This window comes from Prionailurus bengalensis, chromosome D2 (genome assembly GCF_016509475.1).
Source record: "Prionailurus bengalensis isolate Pbe53 chromosome D2, Fcat_Pben_1.1_paternal_pri, whole genome shotgun sequence".
NCBI classification, from domain to species: Eukaryota; Metazoa; Chordata; class Mammalia; order Carnivora; family Felidae; genus Prionailurus; species Prionailurus bengalensis.
Genome location: NC_057351.1, coordinates 9453031 through 9479792, shown reverse-complemented (window position 1 = coordinate 9479792; position 26762 = coordinate 9453031). Strand labels below are relative to the sequence as shown.

Genomic DNA, 26762 nt, shown 5'->3' with positions numbered 1-26762 from the left:
TCTCTGATTCTTTGCCTGCAGAGCTACATCTTGCTTCCTGAACCTCCAAACCCTGGCTGATATTGTATTCTCAGAGGATACTTGATGTTTTTATATTAATCAGGAGCCACAACAATCCTACTTCATCCCAGTAGTTTTAGGGCATATCTTCTACAGAATTTGACCTTTGCAATGAATATGAATGCTACTGGCCTGGGCACCACTACTTGCTAGAGGCCCGCGGCTGGGTTGGCCTCCCCATAGCTTTAATGAGTAAGACGTTTTCTGGCCTCAGCAAACACACTCCTACTCTGATTCCTTTACCACAATTAAGTGCAAGTGAAATCCAGCAGCTTTTGCCGTATTTAATAGGACCAGCTCGCAGAGCAGGGAAGAAAAGCCCATTTCCATTTATTAGGCTTTCCTTTTTTTACTTTTATTTTCCACCAGCTGCAAAGTAAGTCTGTCTCATCCGTAATGACAAGAACCACAATGATGAAAATAACTCACTTTCATCAGATTCTTTCTACATCTACACACCCTGATAAGTCCTCTGCACCTTTTATATCTCATTTGCTGCTGTAACAGCTTACCAAATAAATTACTTTACTCAGTCCCATTTTGCAGATGAGGAAACAAAGTTTCTTGACCAAGGTAACATATTTGATAAATGACAGAGCTAAGAGGATCCAACCTAGGAGTGATGAGTTCCCAGAGCCTGAGAATTACCCGTGGTCTTGTGAAACCTGGGCTGCTTAAAAAATATGCAAGATCCTCAAAAAATCGACTCTCCAACTTCTGTGTTCTCACGGTCATCTTCACTTATCGTTTCCTCAAGTCCTACCGACCTACTGGTTGACCCCAACTGTGACAACGGCGTGTCTTTCCACATGTTGTTTCTTAAGCCAGAAACTTTTGCTCCCTCCTTCAAGGTGGACGCCCACTCACAATTTCAAGCCTCGGTTCAAGTGTCAAACGACTCTATGTGAAGCTTCAACTGAGCTCCCACATTGGTTATTTGCTCTTTTCTCTGTGTTCTTACAGCATATGGTAAATGTCTCAATCACAGCATTCATCACTGACTAGCTAATTACTTTTTTTCATATTTATTTATTTGAGAGAAAGAGAGAGAGAACGCACGAGCAGGGGGGAGGCGGAGAGAGAGATGGAGAGAGCAATTTCAGGCAGGCTCCACACTGTCAGTGCACAGCCCAACGTGGGCCTCGATCCCACGAACCATGAGGCCGTGACCTGAGCCGAAATCAAGTGTCAGATGCTTAACAGACTGACCCACCCAGGCACCTCTAGCTAATGACTTTTGATGATTCGTTTGTCAGACTCAGTTTCCTCAGTTAATCAGAGGGTTCACCTCAGAGTCTTATGTGGATAAAAGGAGATAATGAATTTAAGATATTTAACAACATGTTGTATAGTAAGCATTTTAAAAAATATCAACTATTATTTTATTTTAGAAAGAGAGAGAGCATGAGAAGGGGAGGGTCAGAGAGAGAGGGAGAGAGACAACCTTTTTTTTTTAAGTTTATTTATTTTGAGAGAGAGAGAGAGAGAGAGAGCGAGAGCGAGCACGTGAGCAGGGGGTTGGGGCAGAGAGAGAAGGAAAGAAAAAAATCCCAAGCAGGCTCTATGCAGCGCATGGAGCCCACTGTGGGACTCAATCTCATGAACCATGAGATCATGACCTGAGCTGAAATCACGAGTTGGTCACTGAACTGACTGAGCCACCCAGGTGCCCCTCACTATATTTTTTATTATTAACCATCTCTTCATAGCACAATTTCTTTCTGTTTTTAATATGAAATTTATTGTCAAATTGGTTTCCATACAACACCCAGTGCTCATCCCAACAGGTGCCCTCCTCAATGCCCATCACCCACTTTCCCCTCTCCCCACCCCCCATCAACCGTCAGTTTGTTCTCAGTTTTTAAGAGTCTCTTATGGTTTGCCCCCCTCCCTCTCTAACTTTTTTTCCCTTCCCCTCCCCCCATGGCCTTCTGTTAAGTTTCTCAGGATCCACATAAGAGTGAAAACATATGGTATCAGCCTTTCTCTGTATGACTTATTCCACTTAGCATAACACTCTCCAGTTCCATCCACATTGCTACAAAGGACCATATTTCATTCTTTCTCCTTGCCAAGTAGTATTCCACTATGTATATAAACCACAGTTTCTTTATCCATTCATCAGTTGATGAATCAGGCTCTTTCCATAATTTGGCTATTGTTGAAAGTGTTCATAGCACAATTTCTTAAAAAACTATTTTCTCTTTCTACGTGATTACTTTCTGTGAGGATGGGCACAGTGATTTGTATTTTGTATTTCCATATTATGTAAAGTGCTGAGCACACAGTAAAAAGTTATGAGCTCTTGCAAGTTACCTAATTCCTCCAGCTGTCAATAATGAGGACCCCATGAGGTTATATGTGGATTAAGAGAGAATGTTAAACTGATTAGCATGGAAATATTTTAATAAGTGTCAGCAACTATCGCTATGTAATAAGCTTGAATGAATGGATGGATGAATTCAGGAGCGAGTAAAACTTTCTTATGCTGCTGGTTTCTATTTATTATACTGAGATGATGGCAAATCACAGCTGTCTGTGTCAGCTGTCTCCTAGATAGACCTCATTGTGTGATGGGATATGACCAGTCTTTAGACTTTGTCTTACCAATATACAGCAGGACTGAGTTCTGCAGTCGTCCAGGGAGTAAGTATTGTATTGATCAGCGAGAAACCTGGCAAGTCTTGCCGAATGTCTCTTTTGACAATAAGATAAACCCTTTCCATAGATTCTTTCTGTTCTGTCCTGGAATTTTGGTAGACCATTTGTTTGAAGGTGCAGGGCATAATGGTGACCAAGGAAATAAGGTACTTTCCTGTAAATTCTAGTAATTCATCTACAGTAAATTCCAAAACATGACTTGAAGAGAGTACCTGGTAATCTCTGTTATAAGTAAGCCTACACATTCTGGAGCAGCAGAGGTTGGAGATGGAACTAAAAGGACATTCATTTAATTTGGGATGCAGGCAACCATAACAAAATCTTTTCTTCTGGAATAACTCCCCAAAACAGTATGAATATTCCTCTTCCTATTCAAGCTTAAAAGAGTAGTCTTGGGGCTCCCAGGTGGTTCGGTCGGTTAAGCGTCTGACTTCGGCTCAGGTCATGATCTCGCTGTCTGTGGGTTCGAGCCACGCGTCAGGCTCTGTGCTGACAGCTCAGAGCCTGGAGCCCGCTTCGGATTCTGTGTCTTCCTCTCTCTCTGCCCCTCCCCTGCTCATGCTCTGTCTCTCTCTCTCTCTCTATCTCAAAAATAAATAAACATTAACACACATTTTTTTAAAAAGAGCAGTCTTTATTTGTTGGATCCTCTTCCCCACCTTCCGTTCACTTCTCATACACTCATGCCTTTTTGAGCAATTTGCTTGGCCGTAGTTGCCTGTAGAGAAAGAAAATATGACTGGAAAATTGTTACTGAAGAAACACTTGCAGGTCTTGGCTTTGTTTGTGGAGAATATTCCGTGTCATAGAATATAACAGATCATCAGTTTAGTGATTATCAGCTGCTTTGATGTGGTAGTTTGAAAAGTAAATATATGAAGTTCTAATTCCAAATGTCTTTCATTTTTTAAATTTAAATAGCTAGTATATTAGGAGATGTCTTGTTAATTATTTGTCACTTTTCTTGATTAATTGCACATTTTCTCATTTTTGTCCATTTATCATTCATCTTTACATCAACCCAGTCGTCATTTGGGTCAGAGATTACCCCATGCAGGTTCAGTGGTAGCTGCTTCGGGTGCTGGTCTCACCCCTATTCTTCTAATAAAAACACTTTTAAATTATGAACAAGTTCCTTTCTTAGCCCTACCCTCCAACCCTACCGAGCTATCATATCTTTCATTACTTTTGATAATAAACTTCTCCATCAAGTTAAATAATTGCACACTTGAATTAGCTACTAAGTTCCTAATTCCTCAAATTCAAATTTCTATCCCAACATATGAGCAAAAACTAACTTGATGTATTTTTTATCTATATTGGTTGTTCCAGTACAATTTATATTGACCTTAAGACAGGGAACAGCTCTAAGTAGTGTGCCTATAAAAATTAATAATTACAAATTTTAAGGAAAGTGGGACTTTAAGAGTGTGGTCCATACTGAAAGAAAGAAAGAAAGAAAGAAAGAAAGAAAGAAAGAAAGAGTCATTTAATAGATGCTGTCAATGTGAGGGCCAGGTGTGGAATTTAGCATATAGCGACTTCAGTGGAGCTATGATAAATATGTTCAAAGAATGAAAGGACTCTATGCTTTAAAGAAGTAAAGGGAAATATGTGAATAACATATCACAAAATAAAGAATATCAGAAAAAAAGGAAGAAATTATATAATAAAGCCCAATGAAAATTTACTAGACAAACTAAAAAATAGACTTGGATGGTAGAAGAAAGAATCAGTGAACATGAAGATTTATGAATAGGAAGGAATAAGTCATGAAAAACAGGAAGAGTAAAGGAATGAACAGATCCACAGGAACTGTGGTACAACATCAGATGTACCAACATTAGGCGTTCCAGAAAAAGGCAGAAAACATAGAAAAAAATATTTGCAAAAGTAATGGCCATACTTTCCAAGTTTTATGAAGAATATCAATCTACATATCCAGGAATCACCACAAACTCCAAGTCAGATCAGTACAAAGAGATCCGATCCATGCCTGAACACATCATCATCAGACTGTTGAAGGCCAAAAACAAAGATAAAAACTTGAAAACAGACTAATAGAAAGACCATAGACATTTACTAGAGACAAAGATATTTATAATGCCAAAAGTGTCTATTAAGGAAGATAAGAAATTTGAAAACATATAGACACCTAACAATAGAACCCTAAAATATAGGAAGTGAAAGCTGACAAAATTGAAATGAGATACAAGCAGTTCACCAAAAATAGTTTGAGAATTCTGCCCTTAATAATTGATAGAATAATGAGACCAAATCAACAAGTATATAAATACTTGAACAATGCTATCAACTAACTTAAAATAAAAGAACAAGTGGAGTGTAGAACACTCCACCCCAGAACATGAAAATATATATTACTGTCAAGTGCAGATGGGGAATTTTCAGAACAAACCATATGCTAGGCCCATAAAACAAGATTCAATAAACTTAAAAGGGTTCAAGTCACATAACCTGTGTTCCCTCATCCTAACAAAATTAAATTAGAAATCAACAATACAAAAATTGGGGAAATCTCCAAAAATTAAAAATTGAACAAAATACTTTTCAAATAACCCAGGAGTCACAGAAGAATTCACAAAGGAAATTTAAAAATATTTTGAAATGACTGAAAAAGAAAATATAGCTTATCCAAATTTGTGAGATGCAGCTAATACAGTGCTATAGGAAATTTGTGTTTTTAAGTGCCCACAACATAGTAAAATGCAATTGAAAATTAATAATCTAAACTTCATCATAACATACTAGAAAAAGAGGAACAAACTAAAATAAAATATGAAAGAAAATAATAAAGATTGCAGTGGATATCAATGAAATGAAAGGCAGTAAAGAAAACCAATAAAAACATAGAGAAAATAAAATCAAAGTTTGGTTCTTTGAAAAAATCAAAACAAGGGACAAACTTTTAGCTAGAATGACCAAGAAAAAAGAGAAAAGATACAAATTGTCAAAATCAGGAACATAAGAGACACCACTACCAATCCTATAGAAATTAAAGGGATTATAAGAAAAAACTTTGAACTATTTTCTGCCATCAATGGACAATTTTGATGAAATAGACAAATACCTACAAAGATAGAAATCCATAACTGACTCAAAAGAAACAGAAAATCTGGATGGGTGATAAGTAAAAAAAAAAAAAAATTGAATTAACAATTTAAAATCTTCACATAAAGGAAAATCCAGGCCTACGTGGCTTCCTTGTTGAATTGTCAGATATTTTAGGAAGAAATAATACTATTCTTTTACAAACACTTCAAGATTTAAAGAGAATATTTTCCATATAATTCCTTGAGTCCAGTATCACTGTCATACCAAAGCCAGATAAGACATCACAAGAAAACTAGACCAATATCCCTCATAGATACAGATGCAAAAATCATCAACAAAATAACAAACCAAATCAATGTGTCAGTTGACCAACATGTATAAATTAATTGCGATTTGTCATTTTAAAACAAAATCAGTTTAATATTCAAAATCAATGAATGTAGTGCACCAAAATAATAGAATAAAAGGGAAAAACACATGATCATCTTAAAAGATACAAAAAAGCACTTGACAAAATCCTATATCCTTTCCTGATTTAAATTTTTAAAAAATTTAATGTTTATTTCAGAGAGAGAGAGAGCATGAACAGGGCAAGGGCAGAGAGATAGAGGGAGTTACAGAATCTGAAACAGGCTCCAGGCTCCAGGCTGTCAGCACAGAGCCTGACACAGGGCTCAACTCACAAACCATGAGATCATGATGTGAGCCAAAGTCAGACACTTAACTGAGCCACCCAGGCACCCCCACATTCCTAATTTAAAAATGAAAATGAAGGGGCACCCGTGTGCCTCAGTCAGTTAAGCTTCGGACTCTTGATTTTGACTTAGATCATAATCTCATGGTCATGAGATTGAGCCCCAGGTCACGCTTTGTGCTAGGCATGGAGCCTGCTTGGGATTCTCTCTCTCTCTCTCTCTCTCTCTCTCTCTCTCTCTCTCTCTCCTTCTCTGTCTCTCTCTACCCTCTCCTCACTTGTGCGCTCTCTCTCTCTCAAAAATAAAATAAAAACAAAAATGAAAACAAAAAAATTTCAACAAACTAGAAATAAAAGGGAACTTTCTTAGTCTATTAAAGGGCATCTACAAAAAACATACAACTAACATTATACAAAAGGATGAGAAATTGATACTTGCTCCTTATGACAGGGAACAAGTCGAGACATCCAATCTCAGTGTTCTCCTCATCATTGTATAGAACATGCTGATCACTTGCAGTAAGGTCAAAAATTAAATTTAAGTAAAATAAATAAATGCATCCAGATTAGAAGAGAAGTAAACTGCCTTTATTGGCAGACGATTGAGCCTGTGTGTAGAAAATCCTAAGAAATCGACAAAAATACTGTTAGAACTAATAAAAGTGTTCAGCAATACCAGAGAATATATTATCAACAAGCACAATCAATTGCATAGCTATTTACTGTCAATGAATTTTCTGAAAATGAAATTAAAATAATTTCATCCCCCCCATAAATATGTAGGAATAAATTTAACAATGAAGTGCAATACTTAAACAACAAAAATTACAAAGCACTGCTAAGAAAAAGAAACTTTCTGAGAGAAAGAACAGGTTAGCTGAGAGAAATTAATGAAGATTAGATAAATGGAGAGACATTTTATGGTCACAGATAGAAAGACTCACTATTGCTAATATGGCAGTTCTTGCCAATTTTATCAATAAATTCAAAAAGTCCTATCAATTTCCCTCTAGAATCTTTGCAAAAGGGATAAACTGATCCAAAAATTTATGTGGGAATTCTGAGCATTGAAAGTAATCCAGTGATTTTGGAAGAGAAGAACAAAGTTAGAGGACTTAATATTTCCTGATTTTAGAATTTAATGTAAACTACATTAATCATAGCAGTGTGATAGCATTAAAGACAGATGCATAGAGCATTGATTTTACTTAATATATGCTAAGTACAAGAAGCTGGATACAAAACGCTTTTTTATCTCTATGATTTCATTTGTATAGCCTTCTGGAAAAACTTAAAGAATAGAAATCAGAGCAGGGGTGCCTGGGCGGCTCAGTCAGGTAAACGTCTGACTCTTGGTTTTGGTGTAGGTCATGGTCCCATGGTTTGTGGAATCAAGCCCTGCATCAGGCTCCATGCTGAGAGCCCAGAACCTGTTTGGGATTCTCTCTCGCGCGCGCGCGCTCTCTCTCTCTCTCTCTCTCTCTCAAAATAAATAAACTTAAGAACAAAAAAAAAAAGAATATAAATCAGAGCAGAAGTTGTCAGGACTGGAGTGGGAGAAGGGCACTGACTACGAAGAGGCACAGGTAACTGGCTAGCGTAATGGAAATGTATTTTGTGATATTAGGCATGGCTACTGTACCATGAACATTTATAAAAACTCAACATGCCATATGATAAAAAGGGGTGAATTTTACTCTTTGAAAATTATTTCTAAACAAATCCAACTTTAAAACTGAAGAGAAAACATCCTGAATTTATTTATAATTACATTTTAGTAAATATTGACAATTTCGTGAAAAGGGCATGAGCCTTTGAATCAAAGCACAGTGATGCATGTGCACTTAGGCTTTGCCACCTACTGAGAAACTTATTTTCTCTTCATTAAAATGCAGTAGCAATATTTGCCATGAAATAAATTTGGTACTTTTTCTCAGTTATTGGAAATGACACATCTAGAAAAGTTATGTGACTGCCTCATAATTTTGTTAATTTTCTTTATCCTTCATCTTAAAATATTGAAAGTATCAACTGAAAGTGGAGGGCTTTTTCATTTTTTTCTTTTCTGTTTTTGCCATTTCCAAGATACAAAACTTGAATGAAGTACATTTCTCTTCCCTTCGCCTATCCTGTTCAACAAACTTTATTTTCTAGTGCAGGGAATTTGGTTCCCGACACCAGACTAGCTGACAAAGACCTTTCTCCCATGCTCAGAACAGGCCATCATTTCTTGTGTTTCTCTGTGGTCCAGTCCAAGCTCAGACAGATGTATTGTGGGAAGTTTTTATCAATCAAACCAGTTTGGCATGCATGTCATGTCGGTATCTTCAATAACCTCTCTCATTAAAATGTACACAAATTTGGAAACATGTTATTTCTTTTATATATTGAATTATTTGTCTTACTTGTTCACATCATGAAGTTAAATCAAGACTTATCTCTTTGCATTGCTAAATATGCTCTTGAAGGAGTAAGGTTTTCTGCAGCCAAAGCCTGTGAGCCTCATGGTGCCTAGAATCATGGTTTGTACCAAGCTCAACATGTTAATGTGTTTGATAGTGATAATAAAAGAATAGGACTCATTTAAGAACTTGTTTTATGCCATTGCTGTTGACCACTATTTTTTAAGAGTTTTGAGGTCCAAAACAAGTTTGAAAAAACTATGTATATGTGATAGAGATGATGAATTACATGAGGAAAATGGCATTTAAAAATGTTGGAGGATCATGAGAACATCTGATCAGAAATTTTTAAAAGTAGTTTAATGGCAACCAATAATTGTATTTAGGGACTGAACATAAATCATATAGTTAAATGATGTCAGTACTCCTAAAATGTTAGAGAGCAGCATTCTTTGTCATTCTACTTAAAATGGATTTATTATGAATTAAGTATTTCAAGATATCATGAACTTGGTTAATTCTAAGAAAAAAATATTATTCACTTTGTGTTGTAGAAAAGAACATTTCTAGAATTGGTTTCTAAGATGAAGAAGTCGTCTTACAAGATATGTAGGAGTTCCACTCTATTTGATAAAGTTTAACATTAAGACCTTGAAACAAAAGCAGCGTAATGAAAAGTGAGAGGTTAATAAGCATGGAAGTAGTAGAGATTATACTAAGCCAGAAGGGAGTGGCATGATATATTCTAAGTGCTCAATGGGAAATATTTGCAGCTAAGAATACTCTATCCAGCAAGTCTATCATTCAAAATAGAAAGAGAGATAAAGAGTTTCCCAGATAAACAAAAACTAAAAGAGTCTGTGACCACTAAGCTAACTCTGCAATATTAAATATTAAAGGGGATTCGTTGAGTGGAAAGGAAAACCAAAAGTGACAGTATAAAGGTAGAAAACACAAAAGTAGGAAAAACGAATATTTCTATAAAAATCAAATAACTCACAAAATAAAAGGATATAAAATATAATAACATATACCTAAAATGTGGGGAGGAGAGGAGTAAAGAATGGGTTCAAGCCTAAATGACCATCAACTTAATACACACACACTGCTATATGCAGAAGAGGTTAGATGCTAACTTAATGGTAACTACAAATCAGAAACTATTAATAAATATTCAAAGAATAAAGGGAAAGAAGTAGCAAATACATCACTAAATAAAACCAGCAAACTGTGAAAGAGAAAGACAAGGATGAGAGAAAAGCTTCAGAAATGACCACAAAACAAGTAATGAAGTGACAATAAATACATATTCCTCAATAATTACTTCAAATGTAAATGGACTAAATGCTCCAGTGAAAAGAAATAAGGTGGCAGAATGGATAGAAAAGTCAAGAGACTCATTCAGACCTAAAGACACCTGCAGACTGAAAGTGTAGGGATGGAAAAACATCTATAATGGATTGCAAAAGAAAGCCAGAGGAGCAATTCTTATATAAGACAAAATAGACTTTAAGACAAAGAGTGTAACAAGAAACAATGAAGGACACAATATAATCACAAAGGAGACAATTCAACAAGAAGCTATAACAGTTGTAAGTATTTATGCACCCAACATAGGATGCTCAAATACATTAAACAATTAATAACAAACATAAAAGAACTAATAGTAATACAATAATAGTAGAGGACTTTAACACATCACTTACAACAATGGACAGATCATCTAAACAGAAAATCAACAAGGAAACAATGGCTTGTAATGACACACTGGAACAGGCGGATTTAAAGAGATACATTTAGAACCTTGCATCCTAAAACAGCAGAATACACATTCTTTTGCACATACAACATTCTCCAGAATAGATCACACATTAGCCCACAAAACAAATCTTTACAAATTCAAGGAGATCAAAGTTATGTTATGCATCTTTTCTGACCATGAAGCTATAATAATAGAAGTAAACCACACACACATTATCACACACACACACACACACACACACACACACACACGAAACAAAATTTGGAAAACTCACAAATAAATGGGGATTAAATAACATGCTACTAGACAATAAATGGATCAACCAGGAAATAAAAGATGAAATACAAAAGTACATGGAAACAAATGAAAATGAAAACACAATGGGACAAAACTTCTGGTATGCAGCAAAAGCAGTTGTAATAGGGAAGTGTATAGCAATATAGGCTTACTTCAAGAAGCAAGAAAAGTCTCAAATGTATAACCCATCCTTACACCTAAAGGAGCTAGAAAAAAAAAAAACCAAAAAACACAAAAACAAGCAAACCCTAAGACCAGCACAAAGAGGGAAATAATAAAGATTAGAGATGAAATAAATGATTTAGAAACTAAAAATCAATAGAACAGCTCAGTGAAACCAAGAGCTGGTTCTTATGAAAAAAAGAGAAAGGACTCAAATAAATAACATCACAAATGAGAGAGGAGGAATAACAATCAACACCACAGAAATACAAACAACTATAAGAGAATATTATGAAAATCCATATGCCAACAAATTGGACAATCTAGAAGAAATGGATAAATTCCTAGGAACATATGACCTACCAAAACTAAATCAGGAAGAAATAGAAAATTTGAACAGAATGATAACCAGCAAAGAAATTGAATCAGTAATCAAAAAACTACCAACAAACCAAAGTCCAAGACTAGATGGCTTCACATGTGAATCTTATTTTGAAGAAGAGTTAATACTTATTTTTCTCAAACTATTCCAAAAAAATAGAAAAGGAAGGAAAACTTCCATATTTATTCTATGAGGCCAGCATTACCCTGATACAAAAACCAAGTAAATACACCACTAAGAAAGACAACTATAGGCCAATATCTCTGATGAACATGGTTGCAAAAATCCTCAACAAAATGCTGGCAAACCAAGTTCAACAATACATTTTAAAAAATATCACCACTATCAAGTGGGATTTGTCCCTGGTTTACAAAAGTGGTTCAATATTTGCAAATCAATCAACGTGATACACCACATCAATAAGAAGAAGGAAAAGAACCATATGATCATTTCAGTAGATTCAGATAAAGCATTTGACAAAATACAACATTCATTCATGATACAAACCCTGAAGAAAGTAGGTTTAGAGGGAACATTCCTCAACATAAAACCCATTGCTAACATCATCCTCAATGGTGAAAGACTGAGAGCTTTTCCCCTAAGTTCAGGAACAAGATAAGGCTGTCCACTCGCACCATTTTCATTCAACATAGCACTGGAGGTCCTAGCCACAACAATCAAACAACAAAAAGGATTGAAAGGCATCCAAGTATGTAAGGAAGGAGTAAAGATTTCACTATTTGCAGAAGACATGATACTATATGTAAAAAATGCAAAGACTCCACCAAAAAACTACTAGAACTGGTAAATGAAGTCTGTAAAGTTGCAGGATACAAAATCAACACACAGAATCTGTTGCATTTCTACACAACAGTAACGAAGCATCAGAAAGAAAAATTAAGGAATCAATCCCATTTACAATTGCACCAAAAACATTAAGATAGCTGGAAATAAACTTAACCAAAGAGGTGAAAGACTTGTACTCTGAAAACTATAAAACAACAATAAAAGAAATTGAATACAGCACGAAGAAATGGAAAACATTCCATGCTTATTGATTGGAAGGACAAATATTGTTAAAATGTCTATAGTACCTAAAGCAATCTACACATTCAATGCAATCCCATCAAAATACCTCCAGCATTTTTCACAGAACTAGAACAAACAATTCTAAAATTGAAACCACAAAAGACCCTGAATAGCCAAAGCAATTTTGAAAAAGAAGAGCAAAACTGGAGGCTTCACAATTCTGGACTTCCAGTTATATTACAAAGCTTTAGTAATCAAAACCATACAGTACTGGCACAAAAATAGACACATAGATCAATAGAACAGAGTAGAAGACCCAGAAGCAAACCCACAATTATATGGTCAATTAATCTTCAACCAAGCAAGAAAGAATATCCAATAGGAAAAGGACAGTCTTGGGGCACGTTGGTGGCTTGGTTGGTTGAGCGTCTGACTTCAGCTCAGGTCATATCTGACAGTTTGTGAGTTCAAGCCCTAGATTGGGCTCACTGCTGTCAGTGCAGAGCCCACTTTGTATTCTGTGTCCCGTCCCTTGCCCACTTATGCTGTTCTCTCTCAAAAATAAATAAACCTTTAAAAAAAAGCACAGTCTCTTCAACAAATGGTGTTGGGAAAACTGGACAGCAACAAAAGAAATAAACCGGACCACTTTCTTATACCATGCATGAAAATAAATTCAAAATGGATTTAAGACCTAAACGGGAGACCCGAAGCCATAAAAATACTAGAAGAGAACACAAGCAGTAACTTGTTTGACATCAGCCATAGCAACTTCTTTCTAGATATGTCTCCTGAGGCAAGGGAAACAAAAGCAAAAACAAACTATTGGAACTTCATCAAAATTAAAAACTTCTGCACAGCTAAGGAAACAATCAACAAAACTAAAGGCAACCTACAGAATAGGAGAAGATATTTGCAAATGACATATCTGATAAAGAGTTAGTATCCAACATGTATAACGAACTTACAAAACTCAACACTCAAAAAAACAATCCAATTAAAAATGGGCAAAAGACATGAATAGACATTTCTCCAAAGAAGAAAGGCAGATGGCCAACAGACACATGAAAAGATGTTCAACATCACTCATCATCAGGGAAATACAAATCAAAACTACAATGAGATACCATGGTACACCTGTCAGAATGGCTAAAACCAAAAACAGAAGAAACAGCAAGTGTTGGCGAGGATGTGGAGAAAAAGGAACCCTTGTGCACTGTTGGTGGGAAGGCAAACTGGTGCAGCCACTGTGGAAGACCATATAGAAGTTCCTCAACAAGTTAAAAACAGGTCTACCCTACAATCCAGCAGTTGCACTTCTGTTTACCCAAATAGTACAAAAGTACCAGTTCAAAGGGTTACATGCACCTATGTGTTTATAGCAGCATTATTTACAATAGCCAAGATATGGAAGCAGCCCAAGTGTCCATCAATTAATGAATAGATAAAGAAGACGTGGTGTATATCTATGTACCTATGGATATAGATCTATATAGAGAGATAGATATATAGAATATTACTCAGCCATGAAAAAGAATGAAATCTTGCCATTTACAATGACATGGATGAAGCTAGAGATTGTAATGCTAAGTGAAATGAGTCAGACAAAGACAAATGCCATATGATTTCACTCATATTGAATTTACAAAACAAAAAAAGCAAAGGTAAAAGATAGATGATGATGATGATAGATAGATAGATAGATAGATAAATAATAGATAGATGATAGATAGATAGATAGATAGATAGATAGATAGATAGATAAAGAAACAGACTCTTAATTGTAGAGAACAAAATTGATAGTTACCAGAGGAGGGTGGGGAGATGGATGCCATAGGTGATGGAGATTAAGGAGTGCACTTGTTGTGATGAGCACTGGGTGATTTATGGAATTGTTGAATCTCTATATTGTACACATGAAAGTAGTATAACACTGTATGTTAACTAACTGGAATTAAAATAGAAACTTTAAAAAAAACACAATATGCTAAAAGAAGGTAATTAAGAAAGAAGACTGGTGAAGTTTAATATAATCTTTGCTACAAACTTAGACATAATCACCTGTAAGAAAATGAGAACAAAAATGACCAAAGCAGATTACTTTAAAATATTATTTATGGTTTTAAGCTGATTTTCACTTGAATTCATTTGTTTCATGATTTTTTTTTTTAGTTTTGCAAAAGGCCCCATAATCAAAACCTTAAATAATTCTGGAATATCCTTTAACTATTTGTGGAACTCTGATGGAAATAACATATTTTGATGTATTATCATTCTCCTTTAGGGGAGGGAACAAAAGGTCAAATTATTCCAAGTTTTTAGAAAAGAAAAGCATTGTATTCCTTCCATTCCTCAATTTTTGTGGGAACATGATAAGAAAATATACTAAGGTCCCCATGACTAGGCCAAACTTTCCATGTTGGTAAATGGGTACATCAACGATGAGGCTAATCTGGTTGTCACCTGTGCTGCCCCACTGAACGTGGGGCTGACTCAATAACCTTGACTAGACAGCCGGAGATCCCTTCCTCCTTCCGCGCCATTACACACACGTCAAAATGGCGATGCGCATTTCGGGTGAGCGCACACACTAATTTGCATTTCTAGGTCTTTAACTTTCAAAACTTTTTCATATGCATGTTACTTTATTGGATCCCACGTAATGGATTGGGAAAGGGGTCCCACGCTAGATCACTATCATATGTCTAGGTGCTGAGGGCAGAATTAGCTACCACCTCTCAAATCTAGAAGTCTACCAATCATTTCCAACTTCAGGGACCTTCTCTGAAACAGAAAAACAAAAACTTAAGTTCTCATAAGGTGGAGGGTCAATGGGATTTGGCATAATCCAACCTAAGTTTGAATCACCAGTTTTCCCATCTGTAGAAGGGGGCCAATATACATTTTCAAGGTAGTAAGGAAGACTAAATGGCACAGTCCGTATTTGGAACAATTAGCATTTGGTCTAGTTCCTGGGAGAACCTCAGTAACTAATAGTGTATAATAAAAGCAATCAACTCTGATTGCAGTAAGGTTCTCATTAACTGAAGGGTCCTACCACTGCTGGTGGCTGCTGAACTTGAGTAATGGCTTATTTTGAAGATAGCATCTTTCTGTAAGGATGCTCCTCCATCGAGAACTGTCCCACTACGTGTCAGACTCTGTGCCAGGCACTGGAGATGCAGCAGTGAGAAAGAGCCTCTGCTCTCCTGCAGCTTACCATGTCTCTTAGCATGTGCACATTGCTCTGCCTCTACAACTTTCTTGCACCAAGTGATTGTACTTTTAACAGAACCTCAGTCCTGGAATTCATTCAGCACCAAGTATTCGTTGAGGGAAGGAAGACGGACAGATTAAAACTTGGCATTGATGAGGATGCCCACCAGTCGGTGCCAGTGGTCCAGAGTCTGCATGCTGTGGGCTTAAACTCAGTTGGGAACAATCTTCTAATAGTTAATATTGGCACTATGCACTCATCGCATCTGGGGCAAAAAGCTCTTTGTAATGCATTTTGTCTCCTCTCTCCAAAGGGGAGAGTTCACCATATTGCTGCCATGTTACCAGGTTGAGAACTTTGAGTGGAACCCATTTAGGATATATTTATTTCCCATTTAGGATATATTTTAAGCCCTTTACATTTCTTTTTTCCCATTTGGGCCCCATATTTCCAGCACCCCAGACCATATGGAATGTGGGATCTGCCTTGTGAAAATGCTTTCACATTCTGGTCAGGCAATTCTTCAGGTGCCTGTCTTGCCCTTGGCTTTGGCTTAGGTTAAAGTAGCCTGTCTAATTGGGAAGATTATTTCTCCCTGTCCTGCCTGCGTTTGTTTTTCTGTTTGGGGATCTCTCCCATCAGATTCGTGGCCTGGAGCTGCTGTCGATACTTGTGAAGCATGTTCCCCAGCATCAAGGAGTCAATGTCATGGAGGTCAGTCGGCTGTTGAGAGCAGGGCTATTGTTAGGCCTGAGCACAGGTGAGGACTATGAAACTGGCTGTCACCTGGGCCTTTGGGCACAGGCTGCTGCAGCTTGACCTTGACCCAGAGAGATCCCACCTACCCTGGAATTGCTAATGAAGGAGACTGAGTATTTTAAGCAGGATAGGTGAATAGTGTTCAGTGCTTTCAAGCTGCAAGCCTGCTGCGCACATGAAGAAACACTGTTGAGACTCCATCTTCACATTACTGGGTCTGAGAATGGTGTGAGCATCTGGAGGTCTGTTGCTTCCAATTCCACTCTACGCTTGGGGTCCAGGAGGCGGGACTAACACTGGACTTATACGGTGTATTCTCATGGTTTCAAGTTTGCTTTGGTTGGATTAATTACCAAAATTCTCACCGTGGCTTTGGTTTTCCAATTCCCACAATGCAGAGTATTTGAGGAGCTGGTGGTTTGTGTGCCCTCCATTCAATCTCAATCATTTATTTCCACGTTCTAACTGGAGGACGTGGTCACTAGTTTTCTCTTGGCCAAAGCCATCGTCCTCCTATGGCAAGCAGTCTCTATTGAGATGGAGACCATAGTTTTGAGATTGATACTTAGGAGCTATGGACTGGGGAAAAGGCGATGTGTAAAAGGTGCATTCGACCCACTGGCCCTGGCGGTTAGTGGTGAGGCTTCCAACTAGCGTGTTTCTGCATTCATCAACCAGCTGTATGCTTGTGGAATTCAGCGGATCCCTGCCCAGAGGTGGATAATCTTAATGAGTGTATTCATTGTATAAATGCATAGCTTAAGAGCAGCTTAATAATATGCACATATGGTGCATTTTTATATGGGGGGAGGTTCCTTTCCAAAGCTTGTATGCCCCATACCACAGGACTGTTGCTTGTCCTTAGTTTCTTAATCCTGTCCTCGATATCAATTTGTAGGTGGACTGGAAACCTACTTTCTCTAATGTAGTGGAAGTCCCTCCTTTTATCCACATTTTGAGTGATACTTTCCTTGCTTAAATGTGTAGGGTAGAGAGGGGCTTTGCCCAGAGACATCTGCGTGAAGCCACACACTGAAATCCTGAATACATTTTGCCATAAACAAACCTTGCTGCCACTTTAAGCCATGAGGACGTCCTCTTTCTGCCCCAAGAGCGCAGTATCCTATTGCCCTCAACGTTTGCTGTAGTCTTCCTTACTTAGTCAAGAGAATGCTGAGTATCAGCACTAAGGAATGCTTATGCATTTGTCTTTCCGTGACATTAAGGGAAGTGTTATCACTTCCAAAGACTTCAAGAGCATTTGTGAAATGTGTAAATGTTCTGACTGCAAAATGTACCTGAGACGTCTCTTCACCCAAAATACTAGGAAACCGTCATCATTTTGAAAACTGTAATATCCATGTGAGGTAACTGTGTGATTTCAGAGTCCTAAATCACTTCCTTTCAAGCGCAAAACTAGGAAAGTGTCCAAAGGCATTCATGATGATAGCCATCTAACTATGCAGGCTGGTAAGGCGAAAAGAGAAAACCCCAACTTTAATCATTTCTGTGTTCTCTTGGCTGCCTTCCTCATTACCGTGCCTCCAGGAAACCAAGGCCTTTCCAGGTTTCAGGAAAATTTGTGCACTGGCTTCTCAGTCCTGGAAAGTTACCATGCACTCCAGCAGACGGCATTAGAAGTCCTAAGGAAGCCTTTCTTATTTAGATAGAAATGCAGATTTTGTCTCTGTTGATCTATTCCAGTCGAAAGCTTCCGCATTCCAGTTTTAAGAGGACAATGAAGCTTGTTTTGTTTTTTTTTTCTTTTCTTTTGTTTCTTGGGCTTCAAAGATGACTTTGAAGTTTGCTTTCCTTGGGCTTTATGTCTGGAATCCTTAGCAGATATCAAATGACTGAGATATTCATAGATTGCTAATTTTGTTGTAGTTTGGTAAAAAAAAAAAAAAAATACCCTAAATTTTAGCCACTCCTTCCAGTCTAGACACCTCTTGGTCTGGTAACCAATATTTTATTTTTGTTTCCTTTTATCATCCGTAAATTAACTGGAACGTTGGTAGTGGTCATGATCCTTTTTAACATGAAGATTCAGACATTAATTCCATTTGCTCTGGAAGTACCTATTCTGTTGCTGTGATTTAAGAATGTTTAATTGAGTAGCTCTCTGATATGGAAGTAGGTTCTGAAGGATAACAATCCAGCTGCCAGTTTCCATCATGATTCCTTGCATGCTCAGGGGCTGCAGTGTCGCAGTGAGTTCTGCATTTACACAGAGCTCTTAACTTTTCTCACTAAAAGAATCCGTTCAATTGGGGTTTGGTTTCTACCTTTGCCACTCAGTGGCTCTTTGGCTGTGAAATTCAGTCTGGAAGAAGCTCAGCTTCTGTGAAATACCAGTAGCAACAGTTTTGGAAAACTGAAAAAGAAAACAAAGATGCATGTAACGTACCCATCAATGTACTTGGCACAGAAGTAGGCTCGTGAGTAATGACTGTGATATCGCTCCTGCTAAAAAGGACCGGGAGAAAGACGAGAAAAGAGAGGAGAAGGAGAGGAAGGATGGAAGAGAGAGGAGAGGAGGAGCTTGGAATGGCCCAAATAAGGAGATTCTCCATTGTAAGATAGCCTTTGGGGAGGGTTTTCCCAAGTATCTTTTTCTTCAATTTACCTTAGCTCTCATCTTCAGTGTGATTACAAAGGGCGATGAGAGTCTCTGAAAGGCTTTTTCTTTTCAGGAAGATGCCGATAGAAAATGCCTCCCACCTCCCCTCTATTGGTACTTTGCCCCAACTTTAGATCGCCTTTCTGCATTAGCTAACCTCCACAGCACCCCTCCTTCAAAAGGCTTGGTCACTTCTCTACCATCATGACAGCTTTGATTCATAAGAGAGCCCTTTATCCACAGCTTGCCAAACTGGATGTCTCCACCCAATCAGATAATATTGGAGTCAGATTTAAAATTTAAATAGAGATTAGAAGCTGCTGTCTGTTTTGTAAATGGCATATGAGAAAATCTACTGATTTTTGTCTAGCTAATTTAACAGTCCTTACTTAAAATTAATATAAAGACTAACTGGCACATCAGGAAAGCAAATGTCGAATAAGCATGGAAGTTAATTTTCAGTGCAACTAGTCTTTAAAGTTTAATAGCCAATAAATATAAACATGAAGTGACAGTTACCTCATTACAAATGTAAACACATATAAACCTACCCAGTAGCAAGTTAAAACAAACTTAGAAATAAAAATATAACTCCTACTTTGGCTATGCCTGAGCCTTTCTTGCCAAGGCTATCATTCTTTTTGATTTATTATTTCCTACCTTAACACTGTAGCTGTCCACAGCAGTTACTAAAATAGTTAATTCGTGCACCTGGGTGGTTAAGTCGGTTAAGCATCCGACTCAGTGTTCCGGCTCAGGTCATGATCTCATGGTTGATGGGTTTGAGCCCTGCATCGGGCTCTGCACTGAGTGTGGAACCTGCTTGGGATTCTCCCTCTCCCTCTCTCTCTCTGCCCATTCTCTGCTTGCTCTCTCTCTCTCTCTCTCTCTCTCTCTCTCTCTCCCTCTCTCAAAATAAATAAATGAACATTGAAAAATAAAATAGTTCCCATGAAAATTAATTTTAGAGTCTTAACAGAGAAGGAAAAATACCCATCAGATTATCCTTTATATAGTGGGAAACCTAGCTAAAATGTGTATTTTCATCCGGAATATCACCATGTACGCTGGGTATAACCATTAGTGCGCTTAAACCATGTATATATCTGATGTTGGTCTCTGGGCATAATCATTTGTATGGGAGAAAAGCCACCCACTCACACAGAAGAAGCTGCTCCTGATTCCTGGATGATTAGGTTTCATGGTTGTATAATCAAGATCACTTTTCTGTACTTTCTTTGGTAGAAGATGCCTTTTTTAAAAAAATGTTTAATGTTTATTTATTTTTGAGACAGAGAGAGACCGAGCGCCAACAGAGGAAGGGCAGAGAGAAAGGGAGACACAGAATCTGAAACAGGCTCCAGGCTCCGAGCTGTCAGCACAGAACTTGACTCGGGGCTTGACCTCACGAACAGTGAGATCATGACCTGAGCTGAAGTTGGGCGCTTAACCAACTGAGACACCCAGGAGCCTCCTAGAAGATGCTTTTGATTAAACAGACTTCTTTACAGCCACCTGGGTGGCTCAGTCAGTTAAGCGTCCAACTTCAGCTCAGGTCATAATCTCGCAGTTTGTGAGTTCAAGCCCCGCATTGGCTCTGTGCTGACAACTCGGAGCCTGGGGCCTGCTTCAGATTCTGTCTCTCCTGCTCCCTCTGCCCCCTCCCCTCTTTCTATCAAAAATAAGTAAACAAACAGATTTCTTTAAGTTTTTGTGACTTTCTTCTGTTGTAATGCAATGACCATAAGAGAATACTAATTGTTTCATGAGTAAGTGACACAGGTTAGAACTGCCTTCAGATGAAAGTTAGAGATGCAGATGGTCTGTGACCTGGGCATCTGCTGGCGTGGATATCAGGTCCTGTCTGAGCACGCGTCAACATGTTTTTGAGCCTCAGCTGTTGCTCTTGTCCAATACTGTCTCCCTTTTTGGGTAAGAACTTTCATCATTATCTTTGCTGTGGTTCTGTTAAAATAGCACGCTCCCTATATGCGGTATGCATACACACACACACACACACACACACACACACACACAAATGTGTGTGTGTGTGTGTGTGTATTTTTTTTTTTTGCAGGAGTACCATAGTCAGTATCATCTTGTGTTGATTGCTTATCCTAATTGGCAAATGTGAAGGTAAACTCTATTTTAAGTCGAGTAGATAGTTTAAATGACTCCATTTCAGAGAGAACTTAGCTCCAGTAATCCTTGTTTTTTAAATCCGCCTCTAAATGTTTCCATTTCCAATAGCAAAATAAATAGACAAACTAATAGCTCTTACCAAAACGGCAGTAAGTATTTTCCTGCTCAGGGAAAAAGTGAGATTTCAAATGTGGAGAAGTCTGGCATGTTACCACCACTCCTAGAAATGTATACATGTCAGCTTTTTTAAAATATAAATTTGAACTCATGCATGTTTGCACTTTTCTCAAATAAATGGATGAATTTCAAGTAAGTTACCTATAATCACACGGTCTTGCTTTGACCGTACTATCTTCCAATATTTATTATTTCTTCTACATGAAATTGCTCATAATTTTGATGAGCCTTCTTAGCTTTTCGTATTCTGCATTTATGGACACAGATCCTTATGTTAGCATAACTTCGATACAGCAAACAAAGCATAATACAAGTTTCACATTGTAACATTCCATAGTGATAAACTGTTTCCCTTTTGTTGGGTTATAATAATTGTAGTAACAACAACTATCACTTATTGACTGTTTATACAAGAAGTCTTCCGTTAAGAGCATCTTTTAACAAAGTAGAGACCAAAAAGGAGTTTTAATGTGGAAATGCCTAGACTTTGATATGCTTAAGTTTCCACTCACTGTGTGACTTTAGTCAAGAAAAAGCTTCCCACTCTTTGCTCCCCTTCAACTTCCTCCCCTGAAAAAGAATAAAAACGGAAATAGCTGACTTAGAGGCTGTACCCACTGGAGTCTGGTACATAGTAGATGTTTGGGAAATTGGGAAGATTGTCATTGAAGTCTACTTCGAAAGCTCTTTTGCCCAAATCTATAAGATGAAGAGATGTATACTACTTTGTGTCTATTTCCAGATGGATTTCCAGGGTAATTAAGCAGTCAGTGTCACTGAGAACCTGCGAAGTGTCCATTTCTTACATATCAGATCCTTACTAGGTTTGCTGTTGCATTCTTCCTGCACTCATTCTTCACTTACTCTTTCAACAAATAACCAGTGTTTGGGCACCAGACGTTTCTGAAGTCGCCATTACACTCAGGTTGCAGCTGGCATGAGGAAGGTGATGTCTATTCAGTAAGTGTCAGATGACTCGGATGTGGTCTCCAACACTAGGCCAGTAATAGGCAGGCAGGAATGTATGTGGTGTGTGTGTGTGTGTGTGTGTGTGTGTGTGTGTGTGTTTACATGTCTGTGTTCCCCAGGAGGCTAGAGTTGGTCATTTTGCTTATCACATCATATCTTACCAATGAAAATGACCAAGATACAGCGTCCTGGGCAAGACAGATGTTAACAGATAATACACTATGACTTAATAATAACAGACTTTTGCACAAAAAGGTTGTGCCTGTATATTTCTGCCCAAGGGATTAAGAATGGTTGCAAAATTCACTTCTGCATTAAACATTTTTTTCAAGTGAATAGCAGTTTACCAGTGCGATGAGAAAAGATTCAGTGTTAGAAAGCATAGTCCATGCAAAGAAAGCAGAAAATGCAAAGGCAGGTGAGACTTACATGTCCAGCAACGTTTTCCTATGGTCGTAATTGTCATGGTGGATGGATGAGTTTTAGAACAGGAGGGTGGGAAGGTGAACAGGGCTAGACCAGAAGGAAGGTAGCAAGCTAGTAAATACCGTACTTCCCATGTAGCAGGCAATATCCTGGACATCTTAGGCGTATTTTGTCTCACAACTTTCAAAATAACCCTGTTTCAGAGGTAATGGAAAGGAGACTTTGATTATGAGGTTGTTCAAGGTCATACAGCAAGAATATGGTGGATTTGGTGTTCAGAGCCACGTCTTTGAGATCAGAACCTCTCTTTTCTTCACCAAGATGCAATTAGTAGTTAAATGGGAAGCCACTTAAATGTCTTCTCATTTATTTGGGTTTAATTAATTTCTGCGAAGATAAAACTGTGGGATTTTGTTCTGTGTTGTCTCAAACTTCACTGAGAGTCCAAAGAATGTTCTACAACACTTTAACTTTCTTTGGTGTCTTTCAGATGTAAATGTTTCCTCTTCATAAAGACGGCATGGTTTCCTTGTGCTTTGTAGCAGATTTTTTTTTTTGGTTTTTTAAATAGGATTTTTAAATTATGTTTTACTTTTTTTAAAGTTTTTATTTAAATTCCAGTTCGTTAACATACAGTGTAATATTAGTTTCTGGTATACAGGTTAGTGATTCAACACTTCTGTACAACACCTGGTGCTCATCACAGCAGATTCTTGTTGACAGGCTTTATGCTTTTTTGTCTGTTTATTTCCGTCGCCCCTTAATCCATCCTTAGACAAGGCCAGTTGAGAACACCGTGGCCCGTTTATCCTGGTGGCCGGATTTCTTCATCCTTCCTCATTGGCACGACCTGTATGCCAGATTGAGTGTGGCTGGGTCTAACCTTTCCAGTGCCTCCTCCGAGGAAAAGCCCCACTGTCCCCAGAGGAGCCTGGCCATACTCAGTGCAGCCGTTGCATTGCTCCTGGGGTTCTGCATCCTCTGTGAGGATTGGATTCCCACCCCCTACCTCTAGTCTGCCTGAAAACACCCATCTTTCTCTAATATCATCCCCGCCCAAAGGAGAGCGATTCTTTAGATCAGAAGCCAACCGACCATTTCAATAAAAGCTCAGATAGTCTGTATTTTAGACGTTGGGAGTCATGCTGTTTGTCACAACCTCTTGACTCTGCCCTTGTGGCACCCAAGCCGCCAGAGACGATATGTAAATGAATGGCTGTGGCTGTGTTCCAATAAAACTTTATTTATAGACTCTGAAATTTGAATTTCAAATAATCTGCATGCTTCTTTTGATTCCTTTCAGCGATTTAAAAATGTAAGACCCATTCTTAGCTCAAAACCAGGCGGCAGGCTGCACTTCGCCAGGCCCTGCTCTAGACAGACGGTCAGCCACAGCACTCACTGCTTCTTCAGTGGGGTAAACTGGGTCTGACCATCGGGGTCTTTGACGTAGCTCTTTCTCTATAGCTTCTCCAGCTTTTCCTAGTTCCTTGTGGTCATGCGGTTTCTTCCTAGGGTCTTTAGCCATTTCTGTTTGCCCCCGTCTTTGTGCAAGGGAAGGATTGCACAAAGAGATCTGGCCGCAGGGGAAGGTGGTTAAGTTCTGTTAGCACGCTGATATCTGATCTAGGAGTGAAAGCCGAATTCTTTTTCCGTCTCTGGAAAATTTCTTTGTTGTTGACCTTTTGCTGTTCTTCAGGAACCTCTCCAATTGAAGCAAACTGAACTGACTCCTAATGAATTTGTAATTCTTTGAATGAGGGCTATTTGACCTTAGCTCACTTGATGTTTCAGATTATGTATTCTGCTTTTTTTTTCTCCCGAGACTGTGTTGCAGACAGGAAGGTAATGTCGGCAAGTAAATGAAAGGGTTGATCAAACAAAAGTGTGAACTCAGACAAAAAATATATGCCAGTTCCTACTTTTGTTGCCATTTATTCATTCGTTTACTCAGCAAATATTTACATGTGCCAGACTCTGCATCCCCACACGAGATCTCTCGCTTTGCAGGTCTACACACCTGCAGATGAGCAGAGGACCACGTTTGTCTCCCGAGAACCCCAGGGGAGGCAGAGATCAAGGAGACCCATCTTTCCTTGAATCTCTTGGTATCTGTCGCTCATATTGTAGGACGTAGGGGGCACAGGAGGCATAGGACGACACGTGTTCCTACACGTTGCCCATGGTAAGTGAAAGGACATGGCTCTAGAGGTCAGAGTCTGGGGCCCGCTGCTGTACTATTCTGAACCCTAAATGCTGTAAACGAGGAGACTACCTGTGTTGGAGCTTTGTTAGGAGGACTAAAAGAAATGTCATACACGGGCAAGATATAAATGTTTAGCACATAGGCCCTAAAAAAACCACCCACATCCAAGGATGTCAGATTTGCCTTTTGTTTGTCTTGTTCTTTATTGATAAATTTATCGCCTTCCAGTAAAGTCCTACCGATTTACTGCTAAATGTACTACTAAATCAGACTTATTTATTGAGCGCACAGTGCGGTCCCACTATGCATTGTGGGAGAAATCAGAAAAGTGTGATGTATCACCAAACATTTTTTCAAGCTGGAGGTTGGAAACATACTCTTATATGAATGATACGAAATACTCTTTACTGACGTTGCTACCTCTTTGTGTGTCTTGTTTAGATCTGAACAGTGATGGCACACATTGCAGTTATGAGTCAGTGAGCTGTGGATCGACGGAACGATAAGCATGCCTGTCGTGATGTATGCCGCGAAGCCTCTTCACTAGTAGGTATTTTCTATTCAGTATTGCTTACGTGGCTATATATGGAGATTGTCAACAGAGTCTACATTTATAATGAAAGAGAAGCAGAATACTTGTGTTCGTGTTGTGGTTATGAACATGGCTAGATTTATTCTGGTTATGTGGCAGCCAGTTGCAAAATGAAAGAGCAGGTTAAAATGTACCTGTTGCGTATGTGTGTGTATATTAGTATGGAAGCGTATATGTATCCCTATGGCAGAGTTTAGAAGTATAGAACTTCACCTCTCTTTTAACTGAGTAAAAATAATGTCACCGGAAATGTTCACTGTCCTTTGGCTCTTTAATATCATCATAAATAAATTTTTATTTAATAAATCTGGCAGTGAAAGCCTAAAAAATTTTACCTACTGTGATGTTTTGAAACGGTTCATTTTTTTTTTCAACGTTTATTTATTTTTGGGACAGAGAGAGACAGAGCATGAACGGGGGAGGGGCAGAGAGAGAGGGAGACACAGAGTCGGAAACAGGCTCCAGGCTCCCAGCCATCAGCCCAGAGCCTGATGCGGGGCTCGAACTCACGGACCGCGAGATCGTGACCTGGCTGAAGTCGGACGCTTAACCGACTGCGCCACCCAGGCGCCCCGAAACGGTTCAATTTTATTGCCGTTTTAACTAGCAAGATATCTGATCATGTGTCCACTTACACAAGTATCATGTGGCAATTGACTTGTCATATTTATGGTGTCATGGAAAAGGAATTATACTGTGTCAGAAAACCCTAATTGGATCATCCGACCAGACCCTCGGGTCTCCAGGCATCAGTTTCCTCATCTGCAGAATGAGAGAGAATTTCCATTTTACCTAATTCATAAGATTACTTTATAGGTCCAGTGAGATAATAACGTGAAGTTATTATTTAACTACAAACCCCATAAAAATGATGTTATCTGTGGCTGATTAATATTTCAAGGAGGGAGTTGGACAAGAGTTGTGATCATACTTTGCTTTTTCTTTAGTTTTTTGTTTTAATTTCAATTCTAATTAGTTAACATACAGTGTAATATTAAATTCAGGTCTACAATTTATGATTCAGAACTTCCATACATTTGGTGCTCAGCTTTTTAAATTTTTGATGTTTTGTGTGTTATTCACCCAAAATATAAATGATAAAATCATACTTAACTTTAATTCATGAACCAAAT

General features: G+C 38.3%; 1 protein-coding gene across 1 annotated transcript in view; it reads left to right on the top strand.

Annotated features, from left to right (window-relative positions):
* CHRM3 (cholinergic receptor muscarinic 3) overlaps positions 1–26762 on the top strand; it is a 519800-nt gene that overhangs the window by 121556 nt on the left and 371482 nt on the right. Inside the window, exon 2 of the mRNA XM_043596199.1 lies at positions 25479–25583. The gene's annotated coding sequence lies outside the window, so the exon portion shown is untranslated. The remainder of the gene's footprint in view (positions 1–25478; positions 25584–26762) is intronic.